Consider the following 16389-nt stretch of genomic DNA (forward strand, 5'->3'; position numbering starts at 1 on the left):
TTACTCAGCCTCTTTGCAAACCTCTCAGTATCTCTCCATCCCTCCATTACTCACCCAGCAGCAACAGGCACAAGGAAACCCCAAGAGAGCTTAAAGCCAACAGGAGCTAACGCCTGGGGCTGTGCGTGGAGCAATAAGGAGCCAAGTGTCTGCAATAGCTGCTCAGTAAGTGAGCACCAACTCTCCTCTGCCTCAGCTGAGACAGGCTTTAGTGGAAGAAATAGATTGTGACAGAGTAAGTGAAGATGATATCATGGGGAATTAGGGTTGCATGAGCAGCTCTGAACCTGGCCTTCCCTACTGCCAAGACCTGAAAAAGGCTCTGGGAGCAGCAGTGGGATTTCTGGGGAAGCAGAAGCCCACCCTTATAATACAAGAGTAATCACAGGGTGAATAAAATATCTCCCATTTTCTGGATTTTTGAATCCTCCTTATTTCCCTCAAAGACAGAAAGGATTTAAGACCTTCATAGCACCATGTTGCCATATACATTACACAATTTTTCCTGACAAATACTGCCTTACACCAGGTCACATATTCCTCCAACATGTAAGATAACATCTAAGCCATGGGGCAAGCTGGATATCTCTGCTTTTTCAGCCAAAAATTAAGCATTCACTGTGGTCTCAGGGCTTCCTCATCTGCTTGACTTTCCTATTCTTATCTCAGCCCATAGACTTCCAAAAAGTGAAGGTTTCTGGTTGGAGGTGAAGGTTAGTTTGAGGTGTCATGCCCTGGTCTTAGTGCCCCCTGGGATGACCCTGCCATGGTCCAGTTCACAGCCCTTCCCAAGCACACACAGCTCATCCAGCAGTGGGATTAAGACACAGAGATATCTGTTGCCAATAGGACCTTTTGAACCCAAGCTTCAGCTCAGAACAGTTATCTAAGAATATCCTGGTCTGTGGGTCCTCACCTTTGGCTTTCCTCTGGAACAAGGTTTCAGATCAACTCAGGTTTGCTCTCTCTGGAGAGGACCTTTCTCTGCCACACTGCATTGGAAAAAAAGAAATCTGTGAAATGACTGAGACAAATCTAAATACAGTGTCCCTCTCCACAAGTTAAATATTTTTAATAGCAGTCAGAAAGTCTAGTACAAGTCCAAACTGGCCACTTCTTCTGTTCTCCAGGCTGTTAAAGCAATGCCTGTGCTGAATTGAGTTTTACTTTGTTAGCAGTAGATCTTTCTTTTTTTCCAGACCACTGCTTCTCTTCTTCTTGGGGACATTTGCCATCTGTTTTATAATTTCACCATTATCTGATGGTAGGACTCAGTGACCTTTCTAGACTTTAATTAAAGTTTCTTTCTTTTTAAATCATCTTCATCAAATTCGTGTTTCCAAGCCACCTCTCTTGTGAATATTTTATCATTCTGACTGCAAGGAGATACATGACAGAAATATATTAATTACTTTTTATTTTATCAAACTGATGAATTAATCTGTGATTGGGTATGAAAAGGGTAAAAAATGTCTCCTGAAGTCTATACAGATGTCATGTTGGTCATTCCATGAGTCACTTTACAATATTTATACTATTCGAGTTTTCAACTTGCAAGTGCAGTCTTTAGCAGCTCAAACCCAACATGTGACCACCCAGCTAAGCCTCGTTAAGCATTTACAACAGAGCAGTGGCATCACTTTCCCCTGCAGAATGTGCTAAAGATGGTAGAAAGGAGGTAATGAGGTCATTATCTACCCCAGGTGGAAGGACCAGGATGGGAGCACTTGGGATGTGAACTCCAGGCAGGTGATCTCCGAGCAGGGAGATGCTTCACTAGACCCAAATGAGCCTTTCCTGGGGGTCACTGTGGCCCTTTGGTCAGTGCTGCAGGGGTTCTCTGCGTGGAGGAGAAATACTCGGTGACAGGCTCCTTTCTCCACTGTGGAATTCTTTGATGGCTGCTGTCAAGACAGTCAGGCTGAGCTTTAGCATCTCTGCTCCACTCCTCATCTATAAAACAGAAGAAGACAGGAACACACTCCTCTGTGTCCCAGGGTGCTGTGGATAAACACATCAAACTCTGCCGTGCTGTCAGGCACTGTGTCTGTGTGGGGACATTCAAAATCACAAGCTTAGAAAGTCAGCCTCTGCTTTTGATTAATCAGCAGGACAGGAGTGATTAGTCTCCCCCTTTGCTAGCTTCAGACACAGACACTTCCCTCCAGGCTGGGGAGGAAGGGAGGAACCTCGGTTGCTCTGTTTCCTCTGCTGAAGGCAACAGAGCCCCAGCGATGAACTGCGGGTGCAGGCTGGGCTGCATCTGTTCACCCACTCTTGCTGCCAGGGCTGCTACTGCTGTGCTGCTTCCCAGCTGGAAGGGAAAACCTCTACAGGGGCTGAGAGGTGTTACTCAAATTAGGAGCCACATTTATCACTGAACCACCTGGAGTACAATGATCTCTTTATTGTGCTTCCAAAATAGTATCCCACGTAAGCGTCACAAAAGTCTGTTTGTTTCACATGTTGTAATGAGGTTTTACAAGAGTAAATTGGTCCAGAATGGAATTAGAGAAATAAGTAGCCTAATGTTCAGACTGATAGTTAAATCATGAAAAATAGGAAAATACTACTCACCAAACCTCTTAGGAAAGCAAGGAGCAGGTGAGTCCAACCCTTTCTGGTCCCAAAGTATTCTGTGGTCTCATGCAGCACATCCCTGCCAGCAATGAGGGAAGGACTCTGAAGGCAGGTCTGGAGTAGTCTACCCTCAGATGACACTGCATTTGTTCTGTGCCCTTCTGTCCCCTAGAAAAACCCCCATGGCAAGAAAACTCCACCTTAAGTTAATAGAGGGTGATTCCAGGTTCACCTAAGGGAAAGAGGAAAAGAAACTGGGAGATTAAACCCTGGATATTAAAAATGGGGCCCTGGAACATCACAGTGAGCGTCCAGCTCCCTAACACATTCAAACACCCTTAAATGTGCTAACAGAGTACACACACAACCCGGCATGAAAATGGTCAGAACAGAGCCCAGGGAAGGAAGAAATGTCTTTCTCTGGCAGGGAGGAGCATACCTGACCCCCAAGGAGTTGGTGAAAGCCACCAGTCATTTCTAACAACCAAGAGAGAACACACTACTGCTATACCCGTAGAATACTGGTGTTTAGGCTGTCCTAAGCCCCACCACTGCACTTCCCTGTCTCAGTACGAGCTATACTTGGAGAAATCTGCCTTTGTTCAGATGTACAACTGTGCACAGCGCTGGACAGCTGTGCAGAGGATACCTCAGTTATGCATGAAATATGCATAAGTTGATGCTTGAGTTGGGAGTTTTGGCACAGAAGGAGAGCCCTGGCTTTATGAGAGGGCTAGAACAGGAAGGGAACAGAGTGTGTGGGCTGTTTCTCCTCAAAGGCATTGAGCCTTTCAGGGTGAGTGAGAGTACCAGTAGTGCGGGAATACCTGGGGTTTGGGTGGTGAGAGGATCCATAGAGGCATTCTGTGTCATCTGGAAGCCAGACTGATGCTAACTACAAGTACACAACCCTCAGGGACACTGCATGTCTTGAAAAATGTAGAAGTGAAACTTACTTTTAAATTGAGGGAGCAAAGGGACACTGTTTTCAGTAAAGCAGGACAGGGAGCAAGGATCCCTCTGCTCTCTTCTTCGGTTTTCTCTAAACCATCTGTGCTAATTGCTGTATTGGTTTGTGCCTTGGTTTCCCCATCTTTGTGATGGGGAGGGTGCTGCTCTACCCCTGAGAAGTGTCCTAGAAGTTCACAGACCCTCAATAGGGACACAGTATTTTCTTAATTTTTCTTAACTCTTCTGGCACTCTAACTGGACAGTGCTGTGCCTGTCCATCTGTCCATCCATCCCTCCATCTGCAGGAAGCATCACTCAAGTCTGTCCCCTTGCTCTGGCAGGCTGTCTCTCTCCACACACCCTTCTGTGCCTCTGCTGCTCCTGATTCTCTGTTTCCCTGCCCTGACTGAAGAGCAAAGAGATGCACAGGCCCTCAAGACGCTTTGGGACTATTAGCTGCTCTGAAAACAAACCCTTCCCCTCCCACGCTGGAGTCTGCCTCACATACCAGCACCTCGGGGAAATAACTCAGCTCAACTGCCTGCTGCTCACCTCCTGACCAGCTGATCCCACTGATGGTTCCCTCCCACCCAGCAACTTCCCACTGAATTTATGGCACAGTCCAAAGAAGCAGATCACACTTGGGTTTTTTCCCCCTGTTCCATTGGAGAAGGAGGAGTAATTGCATTGGTCACCTCTGATGGCACAGCCAGAGCCCAGGGAAAGTGAGCCATTATTCTCATTTACAAACAGGTAGGTAATCTCTTCTCACATGCCCTCAAAAATCATTGTGGTATCGGAGCAGGCTGTGCAGATTAGCCGATACTGGGAGATTGTCTTCAGCAAAGCAGTAAAAGCCTTAAGTGCACTAGATTGGTTTTTGATTGACTTTTGGAGGAATAGTATATCAGAAGAATCCCAATAAGCTCTCCCTGTGGTATTTTAAGTGGATATAATGGTCAGAGCTGACAGACAGTAATGAGCCTTGTAGACAGGGGCAACTATATGTTATTTAATTTCCACTAAAGAAGATATCTCAGCATGGAACCTCAGGTCTAAGACAACACACAAACACTCAACAGTCAGATTTTGTTTCTAACACTGCTGAAGCACAGGGTGGTCCAGTTCCCTCTAGTGCTTAAAATTTGGGGGCAAAAATCTTAAATGCAACCAGGCCAGGAATGCAAATAAAAAATTACTTCCTCTTTGGAAAGGCTGAGCGAGAACTCTCTCATACACCCCACTTCCTACCATCTAATAGCTTTCACACAAATCATTTCAAGCTGAAAATGTGAGATCACTGATTAGTACCTGGGGAATTTCAGCTTGGATGCGGGAGAATGAATCCGCTTTGCATCAAATGTCAGACAGCAAGGCATGGACACCCTGCAGCCAGGGGTACTGTGGGGTTTTTCTTTGAAGTTGTGAGACTTGAAGGAGAGTATCTTAGACAACATGGGTTAATTACCCTGTTAGACACTCCACACCAGGTCTCAGGAGGGTCTCCTTGGCTTTCCACTATCTCCTGATTCAGAAAGAGGAGAAGAAAATTTTAAAATAACACTTCAATGAAAATTCCAGACGATCCATAAAACATTTGCTAAAATAAACAAGGCTGGTTGGGTGCTTTCATCCACTCTACCAAAGATGTAAACAGACTATTTTCTGACTCACAACACTGCTGTTTTCTCATGGTCTCTTCCCAATGGACAGCAGGAGACTGAATTTCAGAATTTTCAGAGCTCTCTCTGGCAGGGTCAGAGGGGGCTGAAGGCAGAGCAGGCAGCTGTCAGGCCAGCAGGGAGGAGTCACTGCCCTGTCCATCCCCAGCCAGAAGCTGGAGCCAGCCCACACTCCCTTCACTGCTCCAGTGCCCAGACCATAGCAAGCTCTGTGTGTGCTGCTGCTCCCACCACTGCTGGAGCCATCACAGTTCTATTTGGGAGCTGCCCCAGCAAACCCACCTCTCCTGAGCCCCCTCCCAGCACCTCATCCCACTGTCTGGCAGACCTCATTCACCATCCGTCCCCGTTTCCTCATGGCAGGGGAAAATATCATACTGGCCCTGTTCTCATAGTGTTGTAAATAGTTTTAATGGATTTATGACCTTCCCTTCAATTTCTATAGAGCTTGCCCTATGTGGCCTTAAAAACTGGAGCTATTTTTAGTGTTTCTTCCTGGTTTTCTCATATTCCTCTTGGTTGTCTGAGCAGTCATCCCATCAGTCTCTGCTGCTGCTTACCCCCGTCCTCTTCTGTCCTCTTTTTAATTACATGCAGACAAAGATGTTAAGTCTCTGACAGATTTGGATAAAATGAGCCTAAGCCTGGAGGTTTTCCTTTATGGCAGCCACAGCTTGTTCCCTCACCTACTGAAGTCAGCAGTCAGTGCCAGCCGGCAGCCACCACACCCTGTAAATGTGCTTAAAGTCCTGACACTGCCACCCGGATGGGGAACAGACTCGTCCAGTCTGCTGGTGGGAGGCACAGCAGATAAGAGGCTAACGCAAAATCTATAGGAAATTAGAAGGCAGTAAATCTGCTTGTTCAATGAGAGATTCGGGTGCTGAGGCTTGGTCTGCTTTCAAGAAAAGAGGAATTAGTCGCTGCTCAATCCGTCTGAAGCAGAAAGACCAATACTGAGAAAACGCTGCTTGTGTGCTCAAGAGGTGTGTCCAAGATGTGAAATGCACTAAAATGTGTCAGTGAGTCCCTGACAGCCGTGCCTGGAGCCACACATGGACATGCTCTCCCACAGCAGCCCTCAGCCCACAGGGATGGGGTGGATAAATGCTTTTATATGTCCCCAAGGGAGGGGAAAACCTCGTGTCAAGGAACTCCAGTGGAATTCAGGGCAGGCCTCAGCGTGGCTCTGTAAAGTGGCCTTTTACTGGGCTGTTTTCAGAACACAGGCAAGAAGAGGCTGGGTTATGGCCAGGGCTGACCATCACCCCAGGGCTCTGCTGCTTCTGAAAGCCCTGCTCAGCTACAGCTGCTCTGAGGGGCTGATGGCAACACCCCAACATTCCACCCCTTTTTGCCATGTTTCTCAAAGTCCTGCTTTCTGTTCACATGCAAGGTCTGACTGAATTAAATTGATTCACTGGCAGTGAATTAAGGGGTTAAAGGCTGCCTGAGAAGTGTATTTCTAATCCCACAAAGCCATCATGATCTATTATTTTTCTTTAGTTTAATGTTTACTTCAATAATTTGATTTTTTTTTCCCCCAGATTTTGCAGCATTCTCTTCTCTCTAGAAGTGGTCTGAGACTTGCTGCTTGTATGCCTGAGGATGTACTGGATATTTGTTACCCCACCCCACACAACCCCATCCTCCAGCCCTCATGAAAACCCAAACCACATTTGCTGAACTGAGCCAGAGGTGGTAGAGAGGCTTTTCTGGTTCTCTTGTTGTAGCAGGGGGCTGTGACAGCTGGGAGACCCAAGAGTCTCCCTGATTTAAATGGGTTTCACTGGTTAGACAAGGGGCAGTAATTCAACACACTGAGTTAGCTACAAAATCTCCTTTCCAAACTCATCTCCTGGTGCCTCCCCTTCCCCTCCCAGTGGGATGAGAGCTCTCACCTTCCCAGAGGCTTTGCAGAAAACCTCACGGTTTGTAAGTTCCTTTTTACCCACCTCTCCTTCCCTCAGCACTGGCTCAATGGGCCTTGTCCTTAGAGGAAAGTTCAGGGAAATTAACCCACACAGGAAACAGCTAAGCAGGATTTGTCTTGCTTCTCAGGTTGGAAGTTGAATGACAGGAGATGTGATAAGAGTCTATAAGCTCAGGAGTCGTTTGGGTGAGCAGGAATTGATGTCTCATTGCCTTCCACAGCACAGGAACAAGATGGCATCAAACCAGAGGACAGCGGGTTAAAAACAAACAAAAGAGAGGGTTGTAGTGGTTTGAAAGCAAAACAAATGAGAGGCTCCAAGTCAGAGATACAATTTAATTGGAAGAAAGGAAAGAAAGTAAAATAAAATAGATGCAATAACACAAAAGACCACTGACCGAGTCAGAATACAACCTGAGCAGAGTGATGGAAGCAGTCCAGATGAGGTGGTCTTCCCAAAGCAGTGATCCTGTAGAAAGGTCTGGTAGCTCGGGTCCTCTGGGAATCCAGTGGGTAAGGGCCCCCTGTACTATCCCAAACCCCAGATTATATCCAGGTGAGAATGCTTGGTTCCTCCCCCTGGGCGGAGCATCTCACAATGGGATGATGGGTCATGCAGGGGGTCCTTGATGGCCCATTAAACAGAGATAGCTCCTGGAAGGAGTTATCTGTGAGTCATGGGCAAGGCATCTGATGGGCCATTAACAGAAGATAACAGCCCAGAGGGAGGGGGTCTGGGAAAACACTGCCGCACCTGGATTCAACAGTCCATGAAGATGGTGATAGAATACTTTGTGCACATCCTATACCACAACCCAGGACAAGGGTTTTCTTTAAAAAAAAAAAATCAAGAACAAAACCAAAAAAACCTGACCAACCAACCAATCAAGAAACCCAAAGAAAGAAACAAACAAAAAAAGGGAATTAAAAAAGAAACAACTCTGGGAGCTCCTTGCAGCACTGCCCTGGGGATGCTGAGGGTTTACCTGGCTTCGAGGGGAGAATGAAAGAATGAACATGTCCACAGGAAATAAATCTGGAGGTGGTTAATCAGGGTTGGGAAGTGCCTGGTAGGGGCTGGGGGTTGTTGAGGGGAGCCATTCTCTCATGTTTGCTCTGCTCTTGCCCTTCTCCCGGTGTGAGCAGGATCCAGGCATTCCAGCAGCCTGTGGGATCCTGGGGCTGCTCCTGTTCCCAAAACCAGTGATTCCATGGAATGAGCAGGGAGAAACCCCTCCAGGCTCTGGGGACACAGCGACACCAGGGGCTGCAGATGCTGGTTCATCAGGAGTGTCCACACCTTAGTGCAGGAAAGCCTGAAAAGTGACAAATCCATCAGCTGGACTGTGCAGAGCACGTCCCTGCAGCAGCCAGGGCTGGGCTGGGGCTGCACCCACACCCAGACACTTCCCATGGCACCATCCCTGGCTGGATCCATCTCTAGCTGCACATTCAAAGGGAAAACAGCATCGAGTGCTTAGATAGCGGTTTTCACTTTCCACCACTTTCTAATCAGTGGTTAATTAATTCTCAATGCCCCAGTGAGGTAAATATATCTGTTTCATGCATTAATACATATATATACTATGTTTGATCTTTCCTTAACAAGTCCCCACAGCCCTGGAAATCCACACTGAAAACTGAGAGAGAGGGGTAAAAACAGCACCAGCTTTGAAATCCAAAAGATCTTCATTTGTATGTCACATTGAAAGTAAAAAGAAAATAGTTATTTGGCAGGTCTGTTTCCACTGAGGGATTGGTTTGCCTCAATTTGTATTTAATAAGTGTACCACCAAAAAGTATTTAATGCATAATGTATAATATAATACAACTAGCACTACACTAAATAATATCCTGTGACTTTAAACATTAATGACTGTGTGTGACTACTTCTTTTGAATTTCAAACTACACAGAAAATATTTGTCAGCAGTAAAAATAAGCTTGTGATAGATAAATAAAATATTGGCACAATAAACCCGAGTCACGATGTGCTTATTTAAATGCATATATACCTCTATTTAATTCAGAACAATGAATGCTGGTTTTGTATAATATTCTACTAATGTGTACACTACAATATAGTAATATTCAACATCTTTTTCCCTTCAGCTGCGGAAGAATTGCCAATTCGGTACCACACTTACTGCTGAAGGATGTGTTTATACCTTCTCATTTTTATAACTCCTTGGTTTTATGCAAAGATGAAAGAAATTGTTTCACCCACATACAGATGGGAGATTTCACACCAAAGAGTATTTAGATGACATAAATCCAATTATTGCCATTTTATTTAGCTATAGTTTTTACATTTCTGGGAACTGTGCACTAGGCTCATTCTCTATACCCACGGAGGCAAAAGCTTTCATGGGAACCTTTGGGACAGCAACAGACTGAGCTCTGGAAAACACATGAGCATTTTCAGGGCCATGCTTAGATCCAGTTTAAGTACATTCCTAAGGCTGGGAACACATTTAAGTGCTGTCCTAGCTCAGGCTGGGTTGATTCAACTTCATAACTGTTATCTGAGCTGGGACTTGAGCTCTTCTATTTTTATTTTTTTTTTTTCCACTTGGATCTGATATCACACTTGGCTGGCAAAATAAGATGCAGTACTACAGCAACACACAGGCTTGTCACTATGATGGTTATGTAGATCAGAGCCTAAAAGTTTGTCCCTCCCAACATTTTTTAGTCCTTCTGTTGTTCAGAAAATTCTCTGGTCTCTGAGAAGCTGCCTTGAGTTGTCACAGGAGTCCATCCTGAAGGACCTGATGCTCTTCAAGCCAAAGTCACACTTTGACAACACAAATGTCAGTTCACCCACAACTTTCACATGGGGCATGGTGCCAGAGGCAAGACTTGGGGGCGTAAGATTGGGAGCTCCGTGTAGGAAAACCAGCCAGAAATATTAAGGTGCAAAAAGATTTTTTTTTAAAAAAGTGAAGTTCTCAAGATGGCCAGATTTTATTAGCTTGGACTGAACTTCTTGGGTATGTTCCAAATTATATTAAAAAAAAAAAAAAAAAAAAAAAAAAGAGGGGAGTGGAATTCTTGGAAATTCAGGCATGAAATACATGGCTTTGTTTCAAGCTCTATAATGAAAAAATAACAAAGTCAAGTACCAGAGCAGTCAGACTTTATGTTCTCAGTAAAACAAAATATTTTGCTTAATATTTCACCTTGCAAAAATACTTTTAAAAATCTACTTTGAACTGATCTAACCTGAGCTTCCTTCACAGTTTGGCCAAAGAACAAAAAAAAAGAAATCCAGCATTTGCACAGTTCCCTTGTGCTCGTGTGGGCATCCTATTTTGTTCTGACCCAAAAAAGATCTTTCAGTCCTCTGATACTTGGTGAAAGGGAGCACCGGTGCGTCTCACCTTGCTCTGCTCAGGATATGGAAGCTGGGCACAGGCAAGTGTCTCAAATGTCTTTAAAAGCCTCTAGAAATCCTGTTTCCAAAGAAAAGTTAAAAGTGTGGAACAAACACAGGTGACGCAGAGACATTTCCTTGAGTTTGCTGAGATCCTGGAACAAGGATCTATGGGGTGCCTCATTCAGCTGATGGAGAGATGGTTCTTTCTACAGCTCTTCAAGGCAGCATAAGTAAAAATAACTCAATGTATAATCTGGCAATCTACCTAAATAGCAATAGGTCAAGGACGTGCTCATTTTGGTACGGGGAGGCCTTTACAAGGCACTCAAATTAGGAACACTGCGAAAGTGCCGAGTTAACCAATCTGCTGGGAAGTGCAATTTTAACCCAGGGCACAGGCATTCTTATGGCACACAGTTGTCAGGGTGGGGTCAGAGTCAGGAAAAGATGGTTTCTGAGGCATTCAGGTCTGTGCCACTGCTTTATTACATGAGAAGCAGTGATAGCTCTGAAGTATGGGCCACATGCTGCTCTCTGTTATACTGGATTAAATCTGTAACCCATAGGGTGCTAAATCTGGGTTTACACTTGCTTTGAAAATGCAGAGCCTGGTCTCTGCCCCTGCCGAGTGTCAGGAGGTGCAAACACTTGAGACAGTCCCTGCAGCATCCCTGGACTGCACTGAATGCAGCATCCTCTGCAACCCAACCCTCATTCATGAGCACCCAGCCAGCTTTCCAGCCAGCCTAACAGAAAAAAAAAATGGCCACAGAAGGGCAGAAGTATTCCCAAACCATGAACCACTCTGTGTTTTCATATGCTGCTCGGTTGATTTCAATGAAGTTTCTTCAAAGAGCTGCAGTGGACGCTCCATGCTTTTACAAAGAGCTCTGCAACCTCCGTCACCTGAACTTCAATTATCCAATTTCCCTGGTACCTGGAAAGGCAATGCATGATAATTACACTGAAAGTTATTTCAGTAACTCAATCATTCAAATTTCGCCAAGCTTCTCATAAATTCAGAGAAGCCAAGGTTATGCTATAGACATGGGTGTGTTCACATGTCAGCTTTAGGTATCTGAAAAATTAAAGACTTGACAGCAATTTAGAAAATGAGTTGCTGGGTTTTTTCAAACACCAAGGAGATCAAAGGATTGATGCAATTTGGGGAGATGTTGCAATCGTTAACTATTTCAGAAGGGATCTCCCAGCCAAGTGTTCAGCTTGAGGAATTGTTTGGAAATGTACAGGACAGCTCTGCATCTCCCAGCCTCAGAACCAGCACAGAAATATGCATGGGATTTACTGTGACAGGGAAAAAAACCCTCCTCATTTGGAGTTGGGCTAATCTCAGAGCAAGACAGCTGAGGCAGGAAAAGCCATTTAAGTAATGTAGTGTTTAAAAGGCCTGGTCTGACCTTCATCTCTATCTGCTTTCTTGCAGGGCTGCCTCTGAAGTGCTGTACAACATAAATAGCATTTGCCCTGGGATTTTAGCCTGAGCTTAGCAGAAATGGCTCTGGTGTCTGTGATGCACCCTCTCACAGTGATTAGTCACCGAAGTTTTCCAGTTCTTCTGCCATTTGGGGCATATGTTACACTTCTATTTATCCAGACATGATTGGGGAGGCTGCTGATTAGTAGTGACTGAGGGCTCTCTTACTCAGCAAACCTGTGTGCCAGATAAAAATAGCAGAAAGCACATAAAAGGGGAGGATGAGAACTGGCCCAGCAGAGAAGGCAGCTTTAGGACAAAAAGTTTTCCTTCAGCCTCCAAGTCTCTTGGAGTTAAACTTGTCTCCAGAGTCAAGCGATCAGACTGGCAGAGACTGCAAGGACTTTCTTGCCCCCTCTGTAACACAGGCAGCTTCTGGGGTGGGATACAAAAGAAATTGCTGTTGCAGGGACTTCAGCATTGCTGATTTACTCAGCCTCCTCTGCACCTTTTCTGATGCATTTACTCTTCTTTAAAAAAAAAAAAAAAAAAGTCCTGAGTGATACAGGGTGTCAAAGAATTTTCTGTGACCTATGGCAGGGTATTATGTGACCCCTCAAAATGACTGCCAGGTTCAGGAAGAGGCCAGAAGCAGGATCCCTACAAACTTCCATGCACAGCTCAACCTGCAGCTGCTGCAGTTTTAATAATGCTTCTCCTCAGTTCATCGCCTCCTGTCTGATCACGTTTGCACCATCATCCTTTCTCTGGTCTCTGAGTTATGTGGTCACTGACTGGAGCTGGGGAACAGCACGGGGGATGCTCATTCTTCCCTTGCACTGCACAGAATGTCCTGCAGCAAGGAAGGCAGAGGGGGCCCGTGCTGCTGGTGGAGAGAGGGAGGGAGGCAGGGAGGGATGCACAGCCCACCACGGGATGGGGAGCGGGGACTTGGAGCAGACACAGGAGCAGGGACGAGTCTGCAGAAGCACAAAGGGAGGCTGATAAAACATCAAACCCTAACTGAAAGCAGAGCATTAAACAAACCGAGTGCCAGGCACATGGATGTCCTTATTGGCTTTAACAATGTTATTCATTCATTTAGAAGCAAGCACACACACACACACTTTGCAGCCAAGGACCTCGGAGGGGCTGGCAGGCAGCTACAGAGCCTTCTTGGACAGAGCCTGAAACCAGAGGAGCAGCCCTTATTCCAGCAAAGATTTTGGGACAAATATTTCAGGACATTTCCAAGCTCTGTCTGACCTTCTGGGAACCTCACAAAGTTTCTCAGAGCACTGGCAAGGACAGACTATATATTAAAGGCCTTTTAAAATCGCAGCAATTCTTAGCACATCCAGCAAGCTGCCAGCACCTGATGGAGCAGAATCAACAGTTCTGACTGGACAGTGAAATCACTCAGAAACATTCAGCCTCAGGCACTCACTTGTAACAGCAATCTGGGCAGAGAATGATTCGAGCATTTCTTCTCACCACATCTCACATGTTGTACAGGAAAAAAAAAAAAAAACAAACCACCAAACCATGAGACATCTTCTTAGTGCAAATCTAACCTGCCAGGCTCCTAATCCAGAGCTCTGGATAGCAAGGGACATCATTTCTCCAGAGGCTACCTAATGTACCAGGGGCTGGGATGATCCCACATCTACCCTCTGGGAAATCGTGGGATCCTTGTTAGCTATTTATAAATTTGAGCTTGAGGTTTCTCTTATAGTTCCTGCCTGGACATAGCAGTGTTTCCAGATGCTCCACAGAAGTCCACAGGCACCTCCTGTGATACCACATCCAGTCCCCTGGGTTTACAGTCTCCATCAGCCAGACAGATAAAGGAGGGGTGAGGAAAATTGCAGCATCCTCAGTTTGCAGACCAAAGTGTGGCCCCTCAGACAAGTTATGTTTTGGGCCTCCTGTGCCTGCTCTGATGAGGAGGCAGTTCTGCTACATCTGGGGGGGTGAAGATTAAGAAGCCTCCAGTTTTTGGCAGAAAATCCAGTTTCTGAAGTTCCTCCTTCCCATCAGACCCCACAGCTCCAGTTGCAAACAAGGCCACTGAAATTACCCTGGGTTTGATCTGGTTTTAACCTAGGGTTAAAAGAACATGTGTCCAAAAAGGATATCTTTAACCCGGATCATATCAGAGGTTCAGAGCTCAGACAGTGTCAGGGCAGAGCAGGGCATTGTGATCTGACCCTGACGTGTCCCTGTTTCTGTCACATCTAGATCTGGTCAGCTGAGCCCTCAGGGACCCTGGAGAAACCATTGGTCCCACAAAGGCACCTGGTGAGCAGAAAGGGTTTTCAGAAGTAGCAGAGACACTGAGGAGCGTGCAAATGCTTCGTATTTCCCTGAAAAGCAAAAAAAAAAAAACCAAACTGTGGTGCTCTGGTGAGAACTGAGGTTTGGTTGCTTCCTTCTGCCAAGATGGAAGTTCACATCCCTCTCTAGAAAGACCTGGAGCAACATGTGCCTCATCCAAAGTCAACTGTCATGAATGGGAGCTGGGTATTAACTTCCAAGGCCAGAACTTCCAGTCCTTAAACAAACAGAATATGAAAGTTATACAGACAGAAAGAGCTCACCATGTCCAGCACGTTTCCAAAGAGCAGTGTTCACTCCCTGAGACTGAGGAGAAATCTCACCAAGACAACAGGAAGAGGTTAATAAAGTTTTTCCATGCGATTTTTATTTGGTGTCAAGTATCAGCCAGTTTGCCCATCTGGGATATTAATAATGCAAATAGTGCTAAAGGTTTGCTTTGCTCAGAATAAGCCACAGGAACTTATAGAGTTCATTAGACTCACATATTTCCTCTCCTCCCATTTAAATAAAGAGAGGGGACGCCATGCCGTTTCCGTTCACGCAAAAGTGTTGGGCTTTGGCAAGGTTTTTACATTATTTAATTAGCCCACTCAAATTTCACTGAATCGGGAATATTCTAGTGACAATAATGTCCCTCTCCTGCTGAGCATCAGAAGGTGGGAAATAAAAAGCTCTGTCATGCAAATGCAGCCTCAGCAAAGTGCCTAAGGTGGTTGGAAAATATCATTTAGTCCAATTATTCTTCCTGCGATTCTGGTGAATTTGGGGAAATGAAAATGAACTGGAGATGTTCCCCTCTCTAAAACCTGCTGCTGCCTCACCCCATGAAAAAAAAAGCCACTCCAGGGATCAGCCTTGCTCACTGTTGGTGCCCCAGGAACCCCTGCAAACACACCTTGCAGTCACCAAAAAGGAAAGCAACCAACACAACACGACCCAAAATATGATTAGCAGACAAAAGCCCAATCCAGAGCCTAATGTAAAATATCCTCCTGCCATTCATGGGAGTTAGCAAGCAGACAGATGACTCACTGATTGATATATTATCCTGCCCTGCCAACGCATCTGGGTACATTGCAAAGTGGAAAACAGTGCATTAATCTCTGTCAGAGGGAAATCAATGGGAATCAGGCACCTAATTCCCTTAGCTGCTTTGGGAAGTCCCGTCCTTTCTCCACTTATCATAAATCAAATTTAAAAGAAAATCTCTCTCTGCCTGTGAACTTACTGCATCTGCCCAGCCATGATCTCTTCCCTCTGAAATTCATCCCTCAGCATCTGCTCCTGGGGCCTGAAGAGCTACTTGTGCCTCCACAGAGCTTCCCAAGGTCCATGGATGATGATGCTGCAAGAGGCTGTTATAGTTTTCTTCCCTGAGTGAGAGTCACCTCCTCTGAACCCAGTTATCCCTGAGCTGGGAGGTACAAGGGAAAGCAAAATGAAGGTGACACCTTAAAGTAAATATAGAACTGAGAATCAGTCATTAATTTTGCAGTCAGGTACCTGCTGGCTGAGCTATTCTGCTCCTCAAAGTGCTGGAGCTTCTGCCTCAGGTAGGAGCATTAGTCAAAATCACCTTTGTCATTGGGTTGGTACCAGTTCAGCAATTTAGATAGGTTTCTATGAGCAATCACTTCCCGCTCCTGGCTTGCCATGTTCTGGGTAGGATTTTCATAGGAAAAGATAATTAATCACAGGAATTTGAGGGTAACAGAAGGGCTGAGAAAGAGGGACGCCAGGTAGAATTACCCTCTGCACAATACGGAGTTGGGTCCACAGAGTGGGAAAATGTTTTCCCTGCTGACAGGCTGCTGAGGTTCACCCCCAAATCTGTGTGCGGTGGGCTGAGCACATGCACATCCCTGTACATTTCTCACAGAGGAAAGTGTTACACATGGAGGAGGTTTCCTGAAGAAGAGATGGTGCTGCCTTCAGACAAAGTGGAAAGAGAATACCACCTGGCCACCCCCCTTTTCCACACCTCTGTGCCAGCAGTCTAGAAAGTGTCTCAAACCAAACCATGAAAGCACAGGGCAGCCAGTCTGGGGCCAAGTGGGCCTGACACCTCACTCAGCCATGTCTACAGAGCC

At 45.7% G+C, this 16389-nt stretch overlaps 1 long non-coding RNA gene across 3 annotated transcripts; it reads right to left on the minus strand.

The window, feature by feature from the left end:
* Positions 1-910: 910 nt before the first annotated feature.
* Positions 911-4106, minus strand: LOC136291837 (uncharacterized). 3 transcript variants are annotated; one of them, XR_010721768.1, is made up of 4 exons: positions 4084-4106; positions 2578-2812; positions 1699-1953; positions 911-992 (listed from the first exon to the last, which is right to left on the minus strand). It is a non-coding gene; the product is annotated as an uncharacterized lncRNA (long non-coding RNA). The 3 variants fall into 3 exon arrangements; XR_010721767.1 differs by lacking the exon at positions 911-992 and having other exon boundaries at positions 1024-1953; positions 2578-2659; positions 2781-2812; XR_010721766.1 differs by lacking the exon at positions 911-992 and having other exon boundaries at positions 1023-1953.
* Between the last annotated feature and the right edge of the window lie 12283 nt (positions 4107-16389).

The sequence above is a fragment of the Chamaea fasciata genome, unplaced genomic scaffold, assembly GCF_029207755.1.
Source record: "Chamaea fasciata isolate MVZ Bird 193981 ecotype frontalis unplaced genomic scaffold, bChaFas1.0.hap1 SCAF_7, whole genome shotgun sequence".
NCBI classification, from domain to species: domain Eukaryota; kingdom Metazoa; phylum Chordata; class Aves; order Passeriformes; family Sylviidae; genus Chamaea; species Chamaea fasciata.